A 23,278-nucleotide genomic window follows, 5' to 3' on the forward strand; every position below is an offset into this window, starting at 1 on the left:
TCCAACCGAATGATATTTTGGCTGGTTTTGCCAAATTATTCTTTGCTATGATTCATAATGATGCAATGAGTATCCCTGTTCATATATCTGTTAATCTCCCAATTGTTTTATTAATACAAATCCTTACAAGTAAAATTACTCAAAAAATTTTGCCCATTTTTAAAGACAAGATTGATTTCCTTCCCTTCCATGAATTGTGCTTTTACTCTTGAAGGCCATACTAATAACTCTATTCTATGTATTCCAATGTTTCCCTAATATTCTCTTTCAGTAGTTCACTTATTTGACAAGTTTATCCTGAGTTCCTGTTATGAGTCAGCCTCTATGCACAGTGCAGAGGTAATTACAAAGAAAAAATAATCCATTGTCCCCCTCCATTAAGAAAGAGTAATTTAGTTAAGGAGACAGATAGGAGGACATGTAATTGCAATTTGTGTGATTTGTGCTATGAGGGGGCGGAGGTGCAAAGTGTTATAAGAGCAAAGATGAAGTAACTGTCTTGAGAAAGAGAAAAAGCCTTCATTCAGAAGTGACATGTGACTTAAATCCTAAAAACATGAATGGAGAAGGGTGGTCAGCCTTTCCAGGTCGAGGAAACTCCATATACAAATACATCTGGGCATGGAAAAGGGTCAGTATATTCAAGACCTGTTGGAGTATTATAGGAGTCACTGGTATCTGGAAGTCCTGTCAAATGATATAAAGCATAATTCTTATGCATTCTAACATCTGAGGACCATTCTGAAGCTCCTATGTTTACTGTCCTCAGTAAACTGCAAACTTTTTGATGATGGGAACCATGTCTTATTCACTTCATATCCACTGTTTCTTGTATGGTACCTGGTATGCATGCATCGGTGCACACACAAATGTGCAAATGAATCTATTGAAAATTCAACTGGTGATTGAGTAAGGCCAGTTTTACTCAATAAAATATTTGAATTTGGAAATCTTATAATAATGTGTATTTTTTATTGCAGGAAACAAAACAAAATTTAAAAATCACCTATATCCTCAGCAGTATTAAAAGTCTCTCTCTCTCTCTCTCTCTCTCTCTCTCTCTCTCTCTCTCCCTCTCTCTCTCTCTCTCTCTCACACACACACACACACACACAAAATTATAACAGCTTTCTAGCCTGCTTTTTTGACTTTGACTCGTCTCCCTGTCATTCAGTTATCAATTCCAGTGTGATTTTTCTAACTTCCACCTCTGTAGTTAGACATCTAAACGGTTTTCCCATTCTGATATGGAAAACTGTCTGATATATTCACCTTACCTTTAACCAGTCTTGGCCAGCCACCTTCACCTTTGTTGAGTTGTATTACTCTAGTGTCGTCCCCACTTCCGACATTGTTTCCCCACCCAAAGGGGCAGAGTGATCTTATAAAAACAGAGATCTGTCCAAAAACCTTTAAACTTAGAATCAAATTCAAACTCCTCATCATAGACCCCTGCAGCATTGTGTCTGCTCACCTCTCTCTCACCTGTCCTCTTGGCCATCCTTGTGCTCAGTTTCTGTGTTTCTGCCATATCAGCACATAGCTTCTCAAACACATCTGTATACTTTCCACGCCAGGGCCCTCACATAGGTCACTCTTCTGCCTTGAATGCCACGTTCTTCCACTTTTCCCACTGTTGACTTCTCATCTTTCATTTCTTGTTCTTAATACCTTCTGAGAAGCTGCTTTCCTGATCACTCAAGTAACTCCCCTTCTACCCTGCACCCACTTATGACAACTTTAAATAGATAATTATATGTAGGCTTATTTTCTTATTCCTCCACTAGACTACGAGCTTTGCGCACTTAGGGATTTTGCCTATTTTATTCATCAATGCATACCCAGATTAGTATAGAGTCTGGCACATGGTGAATTCTCAAAATAGAATACACTGAAGATATTAAGGGGAGAATTAAGACAATGGTTCTCAAATGTGCTATCTGCACCAATAGCATCAGAATCACCTGGAAACTTAAAAATGCAAATTCTCAAGCCTCAACTGGAGCTACTGTTATCAGAAGCTCTGGGGGGAGGAGTCCAGTTATCTATTTTTTTAACTAGCCCTCTAGGTAATCCTGACATTCAGTAGTTGTGCAACCACTGTTGTAAGGTATCTGTTTAGGAAGGGAACAGACACATTTTGTTTAAAGATGACATAGCCAGAATTTCTTAGAATGTGAAATTTGAACCTTAAATATCACTGAATTTAATCTGTCATTTTACTGAAAGAAAAGTCCAAGGATAATTTTATTTTATATTTTAATTTAATAATTAACGATAATTCTGCTTATCAATTTACTTCTATGATAGACATACATATTTCTTAATATTAAGTAAAATTATGCAGCACATACTTTTGAAAAGTTTTCAAATATGAAGCTCCTTTTATACTGATAGCTGAGTATGTATTAATTTAGCTAAAATTAGGTATAAGTGTGGAAAATTGCAGTTTGTATTTCTCTCAAGATGGTTCAAACACTGAATTGGTCTAGATAATTTAACCGACACTATTTCTCTGTGATTAATTTTGCCCATATTGATTTTATGTTATTAAGGGGGAAGCAATAGTTTCCTATGAAGTGTCTTATGAAATCTGGTTCAATGAGCAATGTAGTATCATAGAGTTACAAAAAAAAGCTAGATTAATTTTATTCAAATTTGACTTCAGATTGGATCCAAAACACCTGAGCTATTTGATCTTGGTTAACTAGATAAAGTGTGATGCTGAATACCATATGATAAGACATGTATCCACATGAAGAATAAAAATCATGAAGCAGGTAAGTTACATATGTATACATGTGCCATGCTGGTGCGCTGCACCCACCAACTCGTCATCTAGCATTAGGTATATCTCCCAATGCTATCCCTCCCCCCACCCCACAACAGTCCCCGAAGTGTGATGTTCCCCTTCCTGTGTCCATGTGTTCTCATTGTTCAATTCCCACCTATGAGTGAGAATATGCGGTGTTTGGTTTTTTGTTCTTGCGATAGTTTACTGAGAATGATGATTTCCAATTTCAGTGCACATGTACCATAAAACCTAAAGTATGATAATAATAATAATAATAATAATAATAAAAAAATCATGAAGCAAATGTAAATACTCTACAAAACTTAAAAAATAAAAAAACTAAGAAGGAAAGAAAATATTAATTGAATTTCCATTATGTAATGGTATTATACTAAGTGCTATTTCTTAGACCATCTTATATTATTCTCTTTCCACCAATTTTTACTTTTTATTTAAATCATAGGTTCTCTAGTTTATCTAATGAAGACACAAAGCCAAGTCTTTCTCAAAAGAATAGTCTGTGATGAAGCATAGACTATGATTTTCTATTGGGTTTTCAATACAATAAACATTTTTAAATATTATATGTGAACTTTAAATATTCCCTTAGTGGAAGTAATTTACAGAGAATACATTTGAGTAGAACTTTTCTCATCACTGATTTTTATATTTTTAATATTATACAAGAAATCATTTAAGTACTTATTTTTCATAAAGAACACTTATTTCCATATCAGTGATTATCTATGCTACATGATCTTATCTTTAACGTAGATGTAGAAATGGAAATTTTCCAGATGGAAGCATCTGACATTTTTAAACCAAAACAAGAACTGAGTCAAAATTAAGTTTCTTATTACCTTTAAAACTGTGAGAAAATAAAGACAGCAGGTTGAAAACATTTTGTTCCCTAGCTTACATCACGGTGAATTTCATACCTGATGTGATTTATTTAAACATTTAACACTATGAGATATGCTCCTTTAAATTCAGATGTTTTTCTGACTTTCTATTTTGATGAAAATCAGTTAAAAATATTGTATAAAATTATTAAGAAAAATTGAAAATATTTTAAAGGTAAATATATTTTATGTTTTTGAATAAAAAATCCTTTTAGAGTAGATGCTGTGAGTAACTATTTCAATGAAATCAATAAATACATTTAAAAAGACAAAACTTCAGAGGTGATATTTGGTTTACATGCAAGATAAACACAGATATTTTAAAAATAACACATTTAGATCATACCTTCTTTACTTTAAAATATATATCTAGTATTTTGAAATAACAGATGCACTCATTTTCAATTCTGAAATCAATATTAATTTCTCTCAATTGGCTTCTCTACATATGTTTAAGAAAATAGAAAAATAGTATAGAATTCCTAGATTGATGCACTTTTAAACATACCACAGTCAGAATTCTGAGTTCAGCTGCATTTGGAATCCTTCATTGCTGACAACAGTCTCAAATGACAATCTTCTTTAAAGCACTCTTCAGTGTGACAACTGAAAGTTCTCCCTTTCACCGCCTGCTTTTTCCATTAGCTAGAATGTTACATACTGAGTGCTACACAAAGCATTTGACTAGAGGGTTTTTAGCCTACTCTTTAAATGCCTGAGTTTGAATAATCATTTTTTTTAAAGATAACTCATCTCTTTACAAGAACATCTGTATTTTTTATTAATTTCATTTTAGGAGTTGGTTATAGGGTGGAATAGGGGGCTGCCTTCATGTGTCATTGGTTAATGTCTATGCATGAGTCACCTAAGTGACATTTAATCATATAATGTCAGTGACATTTTTATGATTTTACTGTTAATTATTAATAATCTATTGTATGTGCCATTTGAATGAGCTGGGAAGATTAATATGGAAGGTGGGAGGTGTGTTTCAGTTTGATAATAGTGGTCTGGAAAATACAACTAACTTTTTAAATGGTGAACTAGCTAACACATTTTTTGATAGCGGAGTGGAGTTCACCAGGAATTCCTATATTTTTTCTGGTTTTAAAGAAAATTGCCTCATTTTCTTGTTCACTGGAGAAAGGTATAATAGAAAGCTTTGTGGTTTCTGAAAAATCCTGCATGTGTTCAACTTGACATTGCATTATATTGTCTCTGAGCTGCACATAATGATATGATTGTAATCTGAGAGCACAGGAATTAACTGTCACCTAAAGGTAAACAAACAAATAAAATTGAATGCTTTTGTCCTCATTTACTTAACATCCACATAAGAGATGCAACAGAGGATTACATTTATTTCTGTTTTAAAAAAGCCTCTGTAGGGCAGTTTATAATTGGAACTGACAAGACACTGAACCTAAGAAGTAACCACTTAATGTATATGGTCTTGAGTTAATAAGCATGCTTTAAAATTGATTTTCTAGCAGGTTCAAGAAATGGAAAAAATAACTTCACACAATGTTTGAAATAGTTAAAGAACAAATGGTATATTACTCTAGTATGTAGGTTTAAATTGTCTACGGCATGAAGAGATTAATGAAAGCAAATGGGTTTTCATGACTGAAACCCTCATCTGGAATCCTGGTTTGCATCATGCAAGAAGTCAACGACCACAACAAAACAAGAATTAGTTTTTTAAAACAAAAGTGTCAGAAACTATTCAGTAAACACAACAGTGCTTTATTCTGTAGGTATTTTCTTCTCTACAGTGATAATTGCTCAAAATATTCATATTTTAATTGACTGGTGAAGTTAAGAAGGCTGTGTGCCGAAATATATGGAGAAAGATGACATGGGGAGATGAGGGGCTATAAGCCGCAAGCTAGGGACAAGTGTTTTAAAATTTATCAGGATCTAACTAAGCACAGGAGCCTCAATTTTATTATATTTTCTGAAGTATAAAACATGGAAAAAACCCACAATATTCATGCTCCCTAATAAACATAATTTTCCAGTAATGTGAACATGGCCCCTAACTACCCAATTCACTTGTCTCGTGGCTTCTATAGTCCCTTGCACGCACCTCCATTGTGTGCAGTGTAGCACAGTGCTTGACAGCATGGTCCCTGTGTATAATTCCTGCCTCCTCCTTACCAGCTGTGTGATAACAGGAAAGTTACGTAGCCATCTAAGCCTTCATTTCCTCACCTATGAAATGGGGGTAAAAGTAGACCTTACATTTTAGAGTTGTGATGATAGAAAAGTAGAAGTCATTAAAATCCCTGTTAAGATCCCTGATAAATGTTAGCTGTTGTAATCATTTAACATTATTATTATTAATATTGAAACTTCCAATCCAGTGTTCACAGCCTGGGAGGGCTTGGAGGTGACAGATTAAGGAGGTAGATTTGACTTTCAGTATGCTCAAATAACATGGTTTCTGATCTGTCTTCTCTGGCTGCTTTCATGTCTGAACAACTAGAGAACTATCTGATTTGAGCCTGTGATTGATTGAATGTTTAAATATCAAGTAGAACCATTATCTGCACCATTTAACTGGAATGCCCATACATTAATTTATTGAATTTACTTTCACATCCCATCAAACTATGTATACTTTTTTTGCAGAGAAGTTATTGCAGCTCTCATTTTAGAGCTAACATCCTTCAGGGAGGCTTAGGAGATATATCTCCCAAAATAAATTCTTAAGTACTCATGGGAAAAACAAATTGGTGATTTGAGAAACCTCTGTGTGTTTAATTACTGAGACATTAGTGTCAGGGGAGAGAAAACACCTTTGACTTATTTTTTGTTTCTTTGTATCGCATATGAAATACAACTTCCTAAATAGGCACATTTTTTTCCCCTTATAGTCTTTCTGGGAACTAAAGGCATCTACCCCAACAAATCCATCTCTCACCTAATTTCATTCTCTCAGGTAAATCATCTCATGTCATGACTTCCTAGCCCTCTGCTATAGACATATTTCAGCTCTACACACAACTGTTGGCAGCTGTAGGAGCTTTTGTGCAGAGTTTCATTTGTTTTGTGATGGTGGTGGTATTGCTGCTTATTTCATATTTTGATTGGTAAGGGGAGTTCCCATACTGTAATAGATTCAGTTGAAAATATTTAGTCTACTTATTATTATTTGATCCCAAGGAATAGAAACTTTCTATTATTTGACTACTTCTGCTGAGGTTTAGTGATATTATATTTGTAACAAATTATCTATTTTTACTTAGGGGTTTGTTGATACAAGAATAAATTGCAAACAGGTCAATCTAGTTACAGGAGGTTGTGAATTAGCCACACAATTTAGAGCTGCCTTACTTCACAGTAATGTTTCAGGGTTTTGGAGAGAGATAAATCTGAGAGTATATCTCAGACATTGAACTGGACACAGAAAAGCCAAGTCTACAGTTAAAGAGACATGCCACAATGCAGCTCTGGTTTCACCTAGCTTAGAGACTTGGGCAATAAATGTTTCTGTTAATTCCTTATTTTCTTGTTTGTCAAAATGAGAGTATTACTACCTAATGTCATTGAATCATTGCGAAACTTAAATTAGATAATGTATATAAAGTGCTTACCACAGCTTCTGGTGCATAAGTGATCAGTGCATATTAGGACAAAGAAACTGAAATGCTACTTACCATGGTTATTGGGCTAAAAAAGGTGAAGTCCTGAATTGCTATTGTCATGCCAGTGTAACAAAATGGAAAAACTGTTTGGAAAACAAGACTATCTTATTTTAAATCCTGGCTCAGTCATTTATTAGCTGTATGAGATTGTAAAAAGGTAATGATATTATAATATTTATGGCTTAAATCTATGAATACTTAAGTTTTATGTCCTTTGAATTTTACCACCCAGTGTTAAAAACTATAAACATCTCTTGTATATCATTCTAAATATTTTCCCCATGAAAACCAATTAGATATTTTTATAGAATTGGAATTATACTGCACATATTTTTTTACAGCCACTTTATTATATAATTATACACTGCGATCATGTCCTATTATCCTTAAATAGTTTAGAGATTTTCAACATAGTACTGCCTTGTCTGAGGGCATTAAGAATTACTATTTTAAATGTTATCATTTACTCTTGACTCTGGAAGTGATCCTCCCCCACCACAAATTACAATGTGAGAAACATTCTTAAACAGAATTATTTGGGCTAACTTCTTGCTTTTTTTTTTTCTGTTTTTTTGAAAGGGTCTCTCTTTCTCTCTCTCTCTCTCTCTCTCTCTCTCGGGTTGGAATGCAGTTGTGTAACCATGGCTCGCTGTAGCCTCCACCTCTCAGGCTCAAGTGATCCTCCTGCCTCAGTCTCCCGAGTAGTTGGGACTACAGGTATGTGCCACCATACCCGGATAATTTTTGTACTTTTTCTGTAGAAACAGGGTTTCACTGTGTATCTCAGCCTGTTCTCAAACTCCTGGGCTCACACTCCAGATTACTTATCTGCCCTCCTCAGCCTCCCAAAGTGCTGGGATTATAGACATGAGCTACCACACCCAGAAATTTGGCTAACTTCTAATTGCATTCTCTGCATAAATTCCTAGAACTAATCAAAGGGTGAAATTACTTTTAGGTACTGAACCTTCCTTGTGAAATTGTTTTCCAGAAAATTTGGCTCAATGTACATATTGGCCAGCAAGGAATAAAAATGATAGCTTATAGTTTAAAAGTACAACAAAACCTAATACTGATATAAACATTTTCTAATTTGGCTCAAAAAACATTGCTTACGTTTGTATTTCTGTAATTAATAGTACAGCTGATCGTTATATATGTTAAAATTAAATTGCTTTTCCATTTATTTCATTCTTACATTTATAAATTACATTATAATATCTGTGTGAATTAATATTAGCCATTCTTCTGGCATGTATATATTTTCCAGTATGTGAGCTGATCACCACATCTTAAGTTTGTCTCTTTTCAATTTTATCAGAATTTTGACACTGATATATTTAGTATCTAAATAGTAAGTCTATCCATGCTTAACTTTATCATTGATTTTAAAAGGCCATTTTAAAAGGCCATTTTTCTATTCTGTCATTAGGAAAAAATGTTTATTTTTGTTTTGCCTTGTTTTCAATATATTCAGTTTGAGTATACCTCTTTAGGTCTTCAGTAATTCATTTAGATGTGAGATGTCATCTAAGAATATTTTAACTCTTTCCAAATAATTGACTAGTTGTTGTGAGAATATTTGCATGTTTTTGAATGATTAATATTTATTTCCTGATGTGAAATGCTACCTTTATCATAACATATACACCACTCCCTCACATGCGCATGCACACACCCACACACACACACATCCCCGGGTTTAAGCAGTCTACAGAAAATCTGAAGCAACTCTGAAAACTCTTGTACTAAATCTTTTGGAAAATTTACACTAGCAATCAGCTAATGTAGAACAAGTCTTCACCATTTACTAAGAAAGGTTTCCAAGGGTCAAACTAAGTACCTAAATGGCACAAGGAAGGGAGATTCCTTTTAGGGTTGCAGGGAGGATAATGCCTTTTCAGTATTTCAGAGAATGCAAAGACTCTGAAAACAGGACCAGATTACTTTGGACTGACTGAAAAGGAGACGTCTTAATGTTAGGTAAGAAGATAAATTTAAAAACATGGACAAAAAGATTAATAAGCCAAGGTGATTTTCTGTGTGATCCATGTTTTACATGAAAATTAAATATTTAGGATACCACTTAATAATATAAATAAAAGGTTACTTCAGGTACTAAAGTTAAATGAATATTAATATTTTCTTTAGAAACTGACTATCCCAAAAAGAAGTAAAATTTATTCTCTTAGTATTTCATGTATAATCTTGTCCATTAAAGCAGCCATATAGAGCCAAGTTAGTCATTCATCTTGTAGTTTGTCATCACCACCTCACAATATCTGGACAAAAATAGGAAGTAGCACGTTCAGAATACTAAGTCCTATACACAATTTGGAGGCAAAGAGCCATTTAGGCAAATGAAATAGTTCCTGACATCCACATGAAAGGTATGCTGTAGAAGACTACAAAAGCCATCTCTTTCTGACCTTCTCCATCATACGACCAGTGTCTCCAGTCCTAGAGAAAATTATTTCTAATACCCATTGAGATAAAGATGAGCACCATCTGCCAATGCCAGTTGACACAGTCAAAGTGAATGGCCTTGTGATCTAATTTTAATGAACTGCTAAAATATTCATGTCCAGATTTTCCTTGTCTATAACCTTCTTCCTGTTTGATTTGATACCCAATATCCTTTCAAAGGTGAAGTCACTGTAACTGAAAAATAGATTAATATTCCCAGACTCATTAATGGCAATATCTGTAATTTGGGCATCGTAAGTGACAGTGGTGGACCCATGAAATATCCCAGCTGAGACCGAAAGAGCTACGCAGCTGAGCTTCACTAATGCCCACTACAGATGCCATGCATTCTTTACCGTAGGCTTATTCCTGCTAACCTAGATTAACTATAGATAATCCCTGTAAACTGACCACATCTAGAGGCCTCAGCTGGTATGTAGGATGTGGCTCCTTGGTGGAGAGAGGGATTCTAGTTTTGAGGATCATACAGTTTGGCGGTAGGACCTCATTATCTTCAAATGTTGTTCCCAGTGTTCTCCATATTCATGAAACAAGAAAAGGCGATATTTGCCCCAACCATCTTAAAAACAATCCCCCTCATTTGCTCTAGAACTTTGCTTGCAGTCAGGCCAGGTCCTTCAGTCTATGGATTTTTGGGAATGTTCCTTTCCTTTCATTACAAAATGCTTCCTTAAATTGCTTAGCCACATAGGGATGAAAAAGCCTTTTGTCAAGAGGTAAGACAGAAAGTAAATGGGTCTTAAAGAAAAGTTTTATAAAAGAAATATCTACACTCCCATATTTATTGCAACAATATTCACAACAGCCAAGACTTGGAAGCAACCCAAGTGTCCATCAACAGGCGAATGGATAAAAAAAAAAGTGGAACATATACACAATGGAGTACTATTCAGCCATAAAAGGATGAGACCCTGTCATTTGCAACACTATGGATGGAACTGGAGGTCATTATGCTAAAGGAAATCAGTCAGGCACAGAAAGACAGACTTTTCATGTTCTCACTTATTTGTGAGAGCTAAAAATTAAAACAATTAACTCAGAGATAGAGAGTAGAATGATGATTACCAGGGGTTGGGAAATGTAGGGCAAGGGGAGAGGGGATGATTAATGGGCACAAAAAATATTTTGAAAGAAGGAATAAGATCTAGTATCTGATAGCACAATAGGGTGACTATAGTCAATACTGATTTACTTGTACATTTTAAAGAGTATAATTGGATTGCTTGTAACACAAAGGATAAATGCGTGAGGTGATGGATACCTCATTTATCCCAATTAAATTATTATATTTTGTATGCCTGTATCATTATATCCCATATACCTCATAAATATATACATTTAATCTGTACCCAGAAAAATTAAACATGTTTAAAACATTATATGTTTGTGACTGCTGTTAACTATAAACACATTTTGATTAATAGTGATCTTGGAATTTTACCTTGATTTAATGTTTTCACAAGGAAGGCACTTTTGTAAATAGAGTTTTTAAAAAAACAATTTTAGAAAGTTTGATAGGTTGCTTAAATACCATGTGACTTCAGTTATGCTATTTAAAATATACTTGGGCTCCAAAGAGTTAAATGCATGCTGTGAATATGCTGTGTCAAACTCTGCGACAATTTTGCAAATCTTCCTAGACACTGAGGAAGAATTAACTTCATATTAACAATCATTGATATTAGCCAATGTGTTATCCTTTAACATTTGTGGTTGTCTCCATTATCTCTTGCAGAGAGACAAACCATCCCCAAATAACTCTTTGGCTCATGATTCTGTACACAGGCTGGGCTCAGCGGGGTAGCTCTTCTGGTCTCAGTTGAGATATTTCACAGGTCTGATTTTCCTGGCCTTTGCTGTTGGATTCTCTCATCTCTCTCTGCCTCATTTGGGGCAACTGTGCTTATGAGCCTCTGGTCCCTGTGGTCTTTTATCCTCCTCAAGACTAGCTCTGACTTATTCACATGGTAAAGGGAGAATCCCAAGAGAAAGAACGGGAGTTGAAGATCTTTTGAGTTCAATGCTCAGTGCTGGCATAATGTTACTCCTGCAACAGTCTACTGACAAACACGAGGACCAAGGCCTGTTCAATAGACTTTATCTTTTGATGGCAAGAGCTGCAAAATCTCATTGAAACTAGAGTGGATATGTCTCTGCCCGGCTTTGGTATCAGGATGATGCTGGCCTCATAAAATGAGTTAGGGAGGATTCCCCCTTTTTCTATTGATTGGAATCCTTTCAGAAGGAAAGGTACGAGTTCCTCCTTGTACCTCTGGTAGAATTCGGCTGTGAATCAATCTGGTCCTGGACTCTTTTTGGTTGGTAAGCTATTGATTATTGCCACAATTTCAGAGCCTGTTATTGGTCTATTCAGAGATTCAACTGCTTCCTGGTTTAGTCTTGGGAGAGTGTGTGTGTCGAGGAATTTATCCATTTCTTCTAGATTTTCTTTTTTTTTTTTTTATTATAAGTTTTAGGGTACATGTGCACAATGTGCAGGTTAGTTACAAACGTATACATGTGCCATGCTGGTGTGCTGCACCCATTAACTCGTCATGTAGCATTAGGTATATCTCCTAATGCTATCCCGCCCCCCTCCCCCCACCCCACAACAGTCCCCAGAGTGTGATGTTCCCCTTCCTGTGACCATGTGTTGTCATTGTTCAATCTATGAGTGAGAACATGCGGTGTTCGGTTTTCTGTTCTTGCGATAGTTTACTGAGAATGATGATTTCCAATTTCATCCATGTCCCTACAAAGGACATGAACTCATCATTTTTTATGGCTGCATAGTATTCCATGGTGTATGCCAGTCTATCATTGATGGACATTTGGGTTGGTTCCAAGTTTTTGCTATTGTGAATAGTGCCGCAATAAACATATGTGTGCATGTGTCTTTATAACAGCATGATTTATAGTCCTTTGGGTGTATACCCAGTAATGGGATGGCTGGGTCAAATGGTGTTTCTAGTTCTAGATCCCTGAGGAATTGCCACACTGACTTCCACAAGGGTTGAATTAGTTTACAGTCCCACCAACAGTGTAAAAGTGTTCCTATTTCTCCACATCCTCTCCAGCACCTGTTGTTTCCTGACTTTTTAATGATTGCCATTCTAACTGGTGTGAGATGGTATCTCATTGTGGTTTTGATTTGCATTTCTCTGATGGCCAGTGATGATGAGCATTTTTTCACGTGTTTTTTGGCTGCATAAATGTCTTCTTTTGAGAAGTGTCTGTTCATATCCTTTGCCCACTTTTTGATGGGGTTGTTTGTTTTTTTCTTGTAAATTTGTTTGAGTTCATTGTAGATTCTGGATATTAGCCCTTTGTCAGATGAGTAGATTGCGAAAATTTTCTCCCATTTTGTAGGTTGCCTGTTCACTCTCATGGTAGTTTCTTTTGCTGTGCAGAAGCTCTTTAGGTTAATTAGATCCCATTTGTCAATTTTGGCTTTTGTTGCCATTGCTTTTGGTGTTTTAGACATGAAGTCCTTGCCCATGCCTATGTCCTGAATGGTAATGCCTAGGTTTTCTTCTAGGGTTTTTATGGTTTTAGGTCTAATGTTTAAGTCTTTAATCCATCTTGAATTAATTTTTGTATAAGGTGTAAGGAAGGGATCCAGTTTCAGCTTTCTCCATATGGCTAGCCAGTTTTCCCAGCACCATTTATTAAAAAGGGAATCCTTTCCCCATTGCTTGTTTTTCTCTGGTTTGTCAAAGATCAGATGGTTGTAGATATGCGGCGTTATTTCTGAGGGCTCTGTTCTCTTCCATTGATCTATATCTCAGTTTTGGTACCAGTGCCATGCTGTTTTGGTTACTGTAGCCTTGTAGTATAGTTTGAAGTCAGGTAGAGTGATGCCTCCAGCTTTGTTCTTTTGGCTTAGGATTGACGTGGCAATGCGAGCTCTTTTTTGGTTCCATATGAACTTTAAAGTAGTTTTTTCCAATTCTGTGAAGAAAGTCATTGGTAGCTTGATGGGGATGGCATTGAATCTATAAATTACCTTGGGCAGTATGGCCATTTTCATGATATTGATTCTTCCTACCCATGAGCATGAAATGTTCTTCCATTTCTTTGTATCCTCTTTTCTTTCATTGAGCAGTGGTTTGTAGTTCTCCTTGAAGAGGTCTTTCACAGCCCTTGTAAGTTGGATTCCCAGGTATTTTATTCTCTTTGAAGTAATTGTGAATGGGAGTTCACTCATGATTTGGCTCTCTGTTTGTCTGTTATTGGTGTATAAGAATGCTTGTGATTTTTGTACATTGATTTTGTATCCTGAGACTTTGCTGAAGTTGCTTATCAGCTTAAGGAGATTCTGGGCTGAGACAATGGGGTTTTCTAGATATACAATCATGTTGTCTGCAAACAGGGACAATTTGACTTCTTCTTTTCTTAATTGAATACTCTTTATTTCCTTCTCCTGCCTAATTGCCCTGGCCAGAACTTCCAACACTATGAATAGGAGTGGTGAGAGAGGGCATCCCTGTCTTGTGCTACTTTTCAAAGGGAATGCTTCCAGTTTTTGCCCATTCAGTATGATATTGGCTGTGGGTTTGATACAGATAGCTCTTATTATTTTGAGAAACATCCCATCGCAGAAGATGGGTGATTTCTACATTTCCATCTGAGGTACCGGGTTCGTCTCACTAGGGAGTGCCAGACAGTGGGCACAGGACAGTAGGTGCAGTGCACCGTGCGCCAGCCGAAGCACGGCAAGGCATTGCCTCACTGGGGAAGGGCAAGGGGTCAGAGAGTTCCCTTTCATGGTCAAGGAAAGGGGTGACAGATGGCACCTGGAAAATCGGGCCACTCCAACCCGAATACTGTGCTTTTCCGACGGGCTTAGGAAATGGCGCACCAGGAGATTATAGCCAGCACCTGGCTCAGAGGGTCCTAAGCCCACGGAGTCTCGCTGATTGCTAGCACAGCAGTCTGAGATCAAACTGCAAAGCGGCAGCGAGGCTGTGGGAGGGGCACCCGCCATTGCCCAGGCTCGCTTAGGTAAACAAAGCAGCGGGGAAGCTTGAACTGGGTGGAGCCCACCACAGCTCAAGGAGGCCTGCCTGCCTCTGTAGGCTCCACCTCTGGGGGCAGGGCACAGACAAACAAAAAGACAGCAGTAACCTCTGCAGACTTAAATGTCCTTGTCTGACAGCTTTGGGGAGAGCAGTCGTTCTCCCAGCACACAGCTGGAGATCTGAGAACTGGCAGACTGCCTCCTCAAGTGGGTCCCTGACCCCTGACCCCTGAGCAGCCTAATTGGGAGGCACCCCCCAGTAGGGGCAGACTGACACCTCACAAGGCTGGGTACTCCTCTGAGACAAAACTTCCAGAGGAAGGATCAGACAGCAGCATTCGCGGATCACGAAAAGCCGCGGTTCTGCAGACACCGCTGCTGATACCCAGGCAAACAGGGTCTGGAGTGGACCTCTAGCAAACTCCAACAGACCTGCAGCTGAGGGTCCTGTCTGTTAGAAGGAAAACTAACAAACAGAAAGGACATCCACACCAAAAACCCATCTGTACATCACCATCATCAAAGACAAAAAGTAGATAAAACCAAAAAGATAGGGATAAAACAGAGCAGAAAAACTGGAAACTCTAAAAAGGAGAGCGCCTCTCCTCCTCCAAAGGAACACAGTTCCTCACCAGCAACGGAACAAAGCTGGATGGAGAATGACTTTGACGAGTTGAGAGAAGAAGGCTTCAGATGATCAAACTACTCTAGCTACAGGAGCAAATTCAAACTAAAGGCAAATAAGTTGAAAACTTTGAAAAACTTTAGACGAATGTATAACTAGAGTAACCAATACAGAGAAGTGCTTAAAGGAGCTGATGGAGCTGAAAGCCAAGGCTTGAGAACTACATGAAGAATGCAGAAGCCTCAGGAGCCAATGCGATCAACTGGAAGAAAGGGTATCAGTGATAGAAGATGAAATGAATAAATGAAGCGAGAAGGGAAGTTTAGAGAAAAAAGAATAAAAAGAAATGAACAAAGCCTCCAAGAAATATGGGACTATGTGAAAAGACCAAATCTGTGTCTGATTGGTGTACCTGAAAGTGACGGGAAGAATGGAACCAAGTTGGAAAACACTCTGCAGGGTATTATCCAGGAGAACTTCCCCAATCTAGCAAGGCAGGCCAACATTCAGATTCAGGAAATACAGAGAACACCACAAAGATACTCCTCAAGAAGAGCAACTCCAAGACACATAATTGTCAGATTCACCAAAGTTGAAATGAAGGAAAAAATGTTAAGGGCAGCCAGAGAGAAAGGTTGAGTTACCCACAAAGGGAAGCCCATCAGACTAACAGCGGATCTCTCAGCAGAAACCCTACAAGCCAGAAGAGAGTGGGGGCCAATATTCAACATTCTTAAAGAAAAGAATTTTCAACCCAGAATTTCATATCCAGCCAAACTAAGCTTCATAAGTGAAGGAGAAATAAAATCCTTTACAGACAAGCAAATGCTGAGAGATTTTGTCACCACCAGGCCTGCCCTAAAAGGGCTCCTGAAGGAAGCACTAAACATGGAAAGGCAAAACCGGTACCAGCCACTGCAAAATCATGCCAAATTGTAAAGACCTTCAAGGCTAGGAAGAAACTGCATCAACTAACGAGCAAAATAACCAGCTAACATCATCATGACAGGATCAAATTCACACATAACAATATTAACTTTAAATGTAAATGGACTAAATGCTCCAATTAAAAGACACAGACTGGCAAATTGGATCAAGAGTCAAGACCCATCAGTGTGCTGTATTCAGGAAACCCATCTCACGTGCAGAGACACACATAGGCTCAAAAGGATGGAGGAAGATCTACCAAGCAAATGGAAAACATAAAAAGGCAGGGGTTGCAATCCTAGTCTCTGATAAAACAGACTTTAAACCAACAAAGATCAAAAGACACAAAAAAGGCCATTACATAATGGTAAAGGGATCAATTCAACAAGAAGAGCTAACTATCCTAAATATATATGCACCCAATACAGGAGCACTCAGATTCATAAAGCAAGTCCTGAGTGACCTACAAAGAGACTTAGACTCCCACACAATAATAATGGGAGACGTTAACACCCCACTGTCAACATTAGACAGATCAATGAGACAGAAAGTTAACAAGGATACCCAGGAATTGAACTCAGCTCTGCAACAAGCGGACCTAATAGACATCTACAGAACTCTCCACCCCAAATCAACAGAATATACATTCTTTTCAGCACCACACCACACCTATTCCAAAATTGACCACATAGTTGGAAGTAAAGGTCTCCTCTGCAAATGTAAAAGATGAGAAATTATAACAAACTGTCTCTCAGACCACAGTGCAATCAAACTAGAACTCAGGATTAAGAAACTCACTGAAAACCGCTCAACTACATGGAAACTGAACAACCTGCTCCTGAATGACTACTGGGTACATAATGAAATGAAGGCAGAAATAAAGATGTTCTTTGAAACCAATGAGAACAAAGACACAACGTACCAGAATCTCTGGGACGCATTCAAAGCAGTGTGTAGAGGGAAATTTATAGCACTAAATGCCCACAAGAGAAAGGAGGAAAGATCCAAAATTGACACGCTAACATCACCATTAAAAGAACTAGAAAAGCAAGAGCAAACACATTCAAAAGCTAGCAGAAGGCAAGAAATAACTAAAATCAGAGCAGAACTGAAGGAAATAGAGACACAAAAAACCCTTCAAAAAATTAATGAATCCAGGAGCTGGTTTTTTGAAAGGATCAACAAAATTGATAGACTGCTAACAAGACTAATAAAGAAGAAAAGAGAGAAGAATCAAATAGATGCAATAAAAAATGATAAAGGGGATATCACCACCAATCCCACAGAAATACAAACTACCATCAGAGAATACTACAAACACCTCTACGCAAATAAACTAGAAAATCTAGAAGAAATGGATAAATTCCTTGACACTTACACTCTCCCAAGACTAAACCAGGAAGCAGTTGAATCTCTGAATAGACCAATAACAGGCTCTGAAATTGTGGCAATAATCAATAGCTTACCAACCAAAAAGAGTCCAGGACCAGGTGGATTCACAGCCAATCTACCAGAGGTACAAGGAGGAACTGGTACCATTCCTTCTGAAACTATTCCAATCAATATAAAAAGAGGGAATCCTCCCTAACTTATTTTATGAGGCCAGCATCATCCTGATACCAAAGCTGGGCAGAGACACAACCAAAAAAGAGAATTTCAGACCAATATCCTTGATGAACATTGATGCAAAAATCCTCAATAAAATACTGGCAAACTGAATCCAGCAGGACATCAAAAAGCTTATCCACCATGATCAAGTGGGCTTCATCCCTGGGATGCAAGGCTGGTTCAATATACACAAATCAATAAATGTAATCCAGCATATAAACAGAAGCAAAGACAAAAACCACATGATTATCTTAATAAATGCAGAAAAGGCCTTTGACAAAATTCGACAACCCTTTATGCTAAAAACTCTCAATAAGTTAGGTATTGATGGGACATATCTCAAAATAAGGAGCTATCTATGACAAACCCACAGCCAATATCATACCAAATGGGCAAAAACTGGAAGCATTCCCTTTGAAAACTGGCACAAGACAGGGATGCCATCTCTCACCACTCCTATTCAACATAGTGTTGGAAGTTCTGGCCAGGGCAATTAGGCAGGAGAAGGAAATAAAGGGTATTCAATTTGGAAAAGAAGAAGTCAAATTGTCCCCGTTTGCAGATGACATGATTGTATATCTAGAAAACCCCATTGTCTCAGCCCAGAATCTCCTTAAGCTGATAAGCAACTTCAGCAAAGTCTCAGGATACAAAATCAATGTACAAAAATCACAAGCATTCTTATACACCAATAACAGACAAACAGAGAGCCAAATCATGAGTGAACTCCCATTCACAATTGCTTCAAAGAGAATAAAATACCTAGGAATCCAACTTACAAGGGCTGTGAAAGACCTCTTCAAGGAGAACTAGTAACCACTGCTCAATGAAAGAAAAGAGGATACAAAGAAATGGAAGAACATTCCATGCTCATGGGTAGGAAGAATCAATATCGTGAAAGTGGCCATACTGCCCAAGGTAATTTATAGATTCAATGCCATCCCCATCAAGCTACCAATGACTTTCTTCACAGAATTAGAAAAAACTACTTTAAAGTTCATATGGAACCAAAAAAGAGCCTGCATCGCTAAGTCAATCCTAAGCCCAAAGAACAAAGCTGGAGGCATCACTCTACCTGACTTCAAACTATACTACAAGGCTACAGTAACCAAAACAGCATGGCACTGGTACCAAAACTGAGATATAGATCAATGGAAGAGAACAGAGCCCTCAGAAATAACGCCGTATATCTATAACTATCTGATCTTTGACAAACCAGAGAAAAACAAGCAATGGGGAAAGGATTCCCTTTTTAATAAATGGTGCTGGGAAAACTGGCTAGCCATATGTAGAAAGCTGAAACTGGATCCCTTCCTTACACCTTATACAAAAATTAATTCAAGATGGATTAAAGACTTAAACGTTAGACCTAAAACCATAAAAACCCTAGAAGAAAACCTAGGCATTACCATTCAGGACATAGGCATGGGCAAGGACTTCATGTCTAAAACACCAAAAGCAATGGCAACAAAAGCCAAAATTGACAAATGGGATCTAATTAACCTAAAGAGCTTCTGCACAGCAAAAGAAACTACCATAAGAGTGAACAGGCAACCTACAAAATGGGAGAAAATTTTCGCAACCTACTCATCTGACAAAAGGCTAATATCCAGAATCTACAATGAACTCAAACAAATTTACAAGAAAAAAACAAACAACCCCATCAAAAAGTGGGTGAAGGACATGAACAGACACTTCTCAAAAGAAGACATTTATGCAGCCAAAAAACACATGAAAAAATGCTCACCATCACTGGCCATCAGAGAAATGCAAATCAAAACCACAATGAGATACCATCTCACACCAGTTAGAATGGCAATCATTAAAAAGTCAGGAAACAACAGGTGCTGGAGAGGATGTGGAGAAATAGGAACACTTTTACACTGTTGGTGGGACTGTAAACTAATTCAACCCTTGTGGAAGTCAGTGTGGCAATTCCTCAGGGATCTAGAACTAGAAACACCATTTGACCCAGCCATCCCATTACTGCGTATATACCCAAAGGACTATAAATCATGCTGCTATAAAGACACATGCACACGTATGTTTATTGCGGCACTATTCACAATAGCAAAAACTTGGAACCAACCCAAATGTCCATCAATGATAGACTGGATTAAGAAAATGTGGCACATATACACCATGGAATACTATGCAGCCATAAAAAATGATGAGTTCATGTCCTTTGTAGGGACATGGATGAAATTGGAAATCATCATTCTCAGTAAACTATCACAAGAACAAAAAACGAAACACTGCATATTCTCACCCATAGATGGGAATTGAACAATGAGAACACATGGACACAGGAAGGGGAACATCGCACTCTGGGGACTGTTGTGGGGTGGGGGGAGTGGCGAGGGATAGCTTTAGGAGATATACCTAATGCTAAATGACGAGTTAATGGGTGCAGCACACCAGCATGGTACATGTATACATATGTAACTAACCTGCACATTGTGCACATGTACCCTAATACTTAAAGTATAATAATAATAAAATAAAATAGAAAATAGAGTGGATATAGGAAAGAAAAATTGCGGCCTATTTTATATCTACCACAATGCCTGTGAAATATTTAAATATGACTTGATTGTAAAGCTTGAGGCTAACTAAATACAGATTTAAATCATGTTTAGTGCTGCTTCTAATTTCTGGAATCTCATGGATTTCCCAATTGATACGCATGTCTGAATTCCTAAACTGCATCCCAGTTAGTACTTGGATAGCAAAAGCTATTTTCTGTTTGCCATATTGGTCCTAAAGTACCATACCAAGCTTTGTGCATTATAATTTCACAATAAATAAAATATCTTATTTATCAGTGTCCCTTCATCATAGTAGATATCAAAATTATAGATCCTTTTGATCTGTAAAGTTTTGAATAATTTCAGTAGAAATAACATGCTAAAAACTTATGATTTGAAGCAAGATATTCTAAAGATACAATGCATTTTTCTGAAGATTCATTCTAAAGCAAACTATAGTTACTCATAAATACATTAGCTTACAAAATTATTACAAACAGTGCATATGTACCTGACAAAAATTAAAATTCACTACCCCATTCAACTCAGAAAATGTTTGCACAATGATTGATAAACCAAATGTTTAAACACATATACAGTCAATTTATACAACTCCTAGTAAATTAGGCAGATGTTTTTCTGTATTTCTTTGTTTTTAAGTTTCACAACTCAACAGTGTTTCCTCATAAATTCAATGTAAGACATCAGGTTGCAGGACTTGGGGTTACTTCCTATTATTTTAGTGTATAGCTGATGGCAAGCTTGTTAGAAAGCTTTGTTTTCTGTAATTTAATACTTGTCATTACTCACTATGTAGTTTGTATTAGGAGTTACTTTCCCCCCTTCAAGTTTGTGCCCCCTTTCTGTTGACGCCTCGTAAATTTGTTTTGTCATCACTAAAATGATTTCTTTGCAAATGAGTAACTTTTGTGTAGAAATAAAATATTGGTTACATTGCATAATATGCACAATGCAGATTACAACAAGTACAATTGTCACATATGAATGATGCTGTAAGGCACACATCTTCAGCCATATAATTTATCTATCTATCTATATTCTATCTAAATAGGTTCATTTGAACCATAGGAAGTTTCTATTTATAGGACACAAATGAATAAAAATTGTCAATGTCATAAGATCTCACTTAAAATATATATGCTTTAATTCACACACACACACACACACACACACACACACACACACACACACACACTTTTTAATGGTTGGGTATAATAAGAGAAAGGCCGACAAATTTATAAAGCACACAGGGTATACAGACACCCAAACAATGAAAATTTAGGTTATTGCTTTTTTGAGGTTTCCTGTGACAAATGTACACAAAGGAACATTGTCTAAGTAGGTAATTTTGCTCTTCACTTGTAGATAAACTTTACAAGTAGACTACCAAAATGGCATTTAAACATTTTGGTTATTGCTCAAATGGAATTTGTGCTGCACTCAAAACTATAAAATGGATAAAAGTGGACACATTTTAATAGAAGCTAGAAGAACAAGTCACTCCAGTGTGTCATGATGTTCTTCTACAGTTTCAGTGGAAGTATAATAGGAGAAGGGTATGTAATCAGGTAGATTTAGTAGGGCATTGGAATAGGATATCTTGGATTGACATATTGTGGTCTGTTATCATAGTCATACACCATTCTCTTATTGTTAATGTTAAAATCATAACATGCATGCAGGTCCAACTTTTTTAAATCTTTGATATCCTAAAGTTCAAGTCTAGTCAAAGTGGAACTTGGGAAATTGCTACTGTTGAGAAGAAATAAAATGGGAGATATCATTGATGATGTGGTAATTCTAGAAAAGCAGATAATACAAACTTTATTTAATCATAGTTCATTTTCTAATTATTTCAGCATATTGTTTGTCTTCCAGTCAGTGCTATATGCACATTAAGAAACAACATCTTAATTTCTCTTATAACTCCTACTCTCAGTTCATTTGGAACAGTGCTTTACAGATAGTAGAGACTCTAAACATCCATTATATTTATCAGACAGACACAGGGAGGCAGATTTAGTAACCATAGAAAGATAAACACCTGATTTGCAAAGATAATTATTAGCCCATAATAGTGATCTAATTTAATAAAACCAAACAAACAGTAATAAAGAAATTTGGCACAGTTATCCCTGCATCTATGTATTAGTTTGGTCTCATGACAGTAATATTTAGTCTCTGCCATATTTATTTACTAACACACTGGTGGGTGACTAATAAAGATATTTGCAAAATTAATCCAAGAAATACAAAATCAAATATCACAGAGAAAATTGTATTCAAGAATGTGATTATTAGCCATGCAGTGAAAATTGAAACCTAAGTCATTCCTTGTGTTAAACTGCACTTAATATCCAACTATCTTTTTTACAAAGGCATTTCCTTTTTCATCAATACAAAAAATGAAAAAAAAAGTGAGCTTATCCTGAGCCAGGATTTGTCATGAAAATCATCAAAAGGGAAATATGGATCAGTTACATTTGCAATGATGGAAAGAAGCAGCATCCATTTTGTCTTTGGTATCTGATGGGAACACTCCCATGCTTTGCAGAGTCCATGAAAGCATTTTGTTTGAGGGATGGCAGGATTGTTGGAGCCAAGAGTTTTTAAAATTGAACTCTACCTCATTTTTGTATTGGTGAACTATAATTTCAATAAGGTATTCTCAATCTTTTGCTGTGCACCAGACACTTACATGGTTATCTCATTTTGT

At 36.8% G+C, this 23,278-nt stretch overlaps 1 protein-coding gene across 1 annotated transcript in view; it reads right to left on the reverse strand.

The window, feature by feature from the left end:
• ANO3 (anoctamin 3) overlaps window positions 1-23,278 on the reverse strand; it is a 327,529-nt gene that overhangs the window by 177,693 nt on the left and 126,558 nt on the right. The gene's annotated exons all lie outside the window — the stretch shown is intronic.

This window comes from Pongo pygmaeus, chromosome 9 (assembly GCF_028885625.2).
Source record: "Pongo pygmaeus isolate AG05252 chromosome 9, NHGRI_mPonPyg2-v2.0_pri, whole genome shotgun sequence".
Taxonomy (NCBI): domain Eukaryota; kingdom Metazoa; phylum Chordata; class Mammalia; order Primates; family Hominidae; genus Pongo; species Pongo pygmaeus.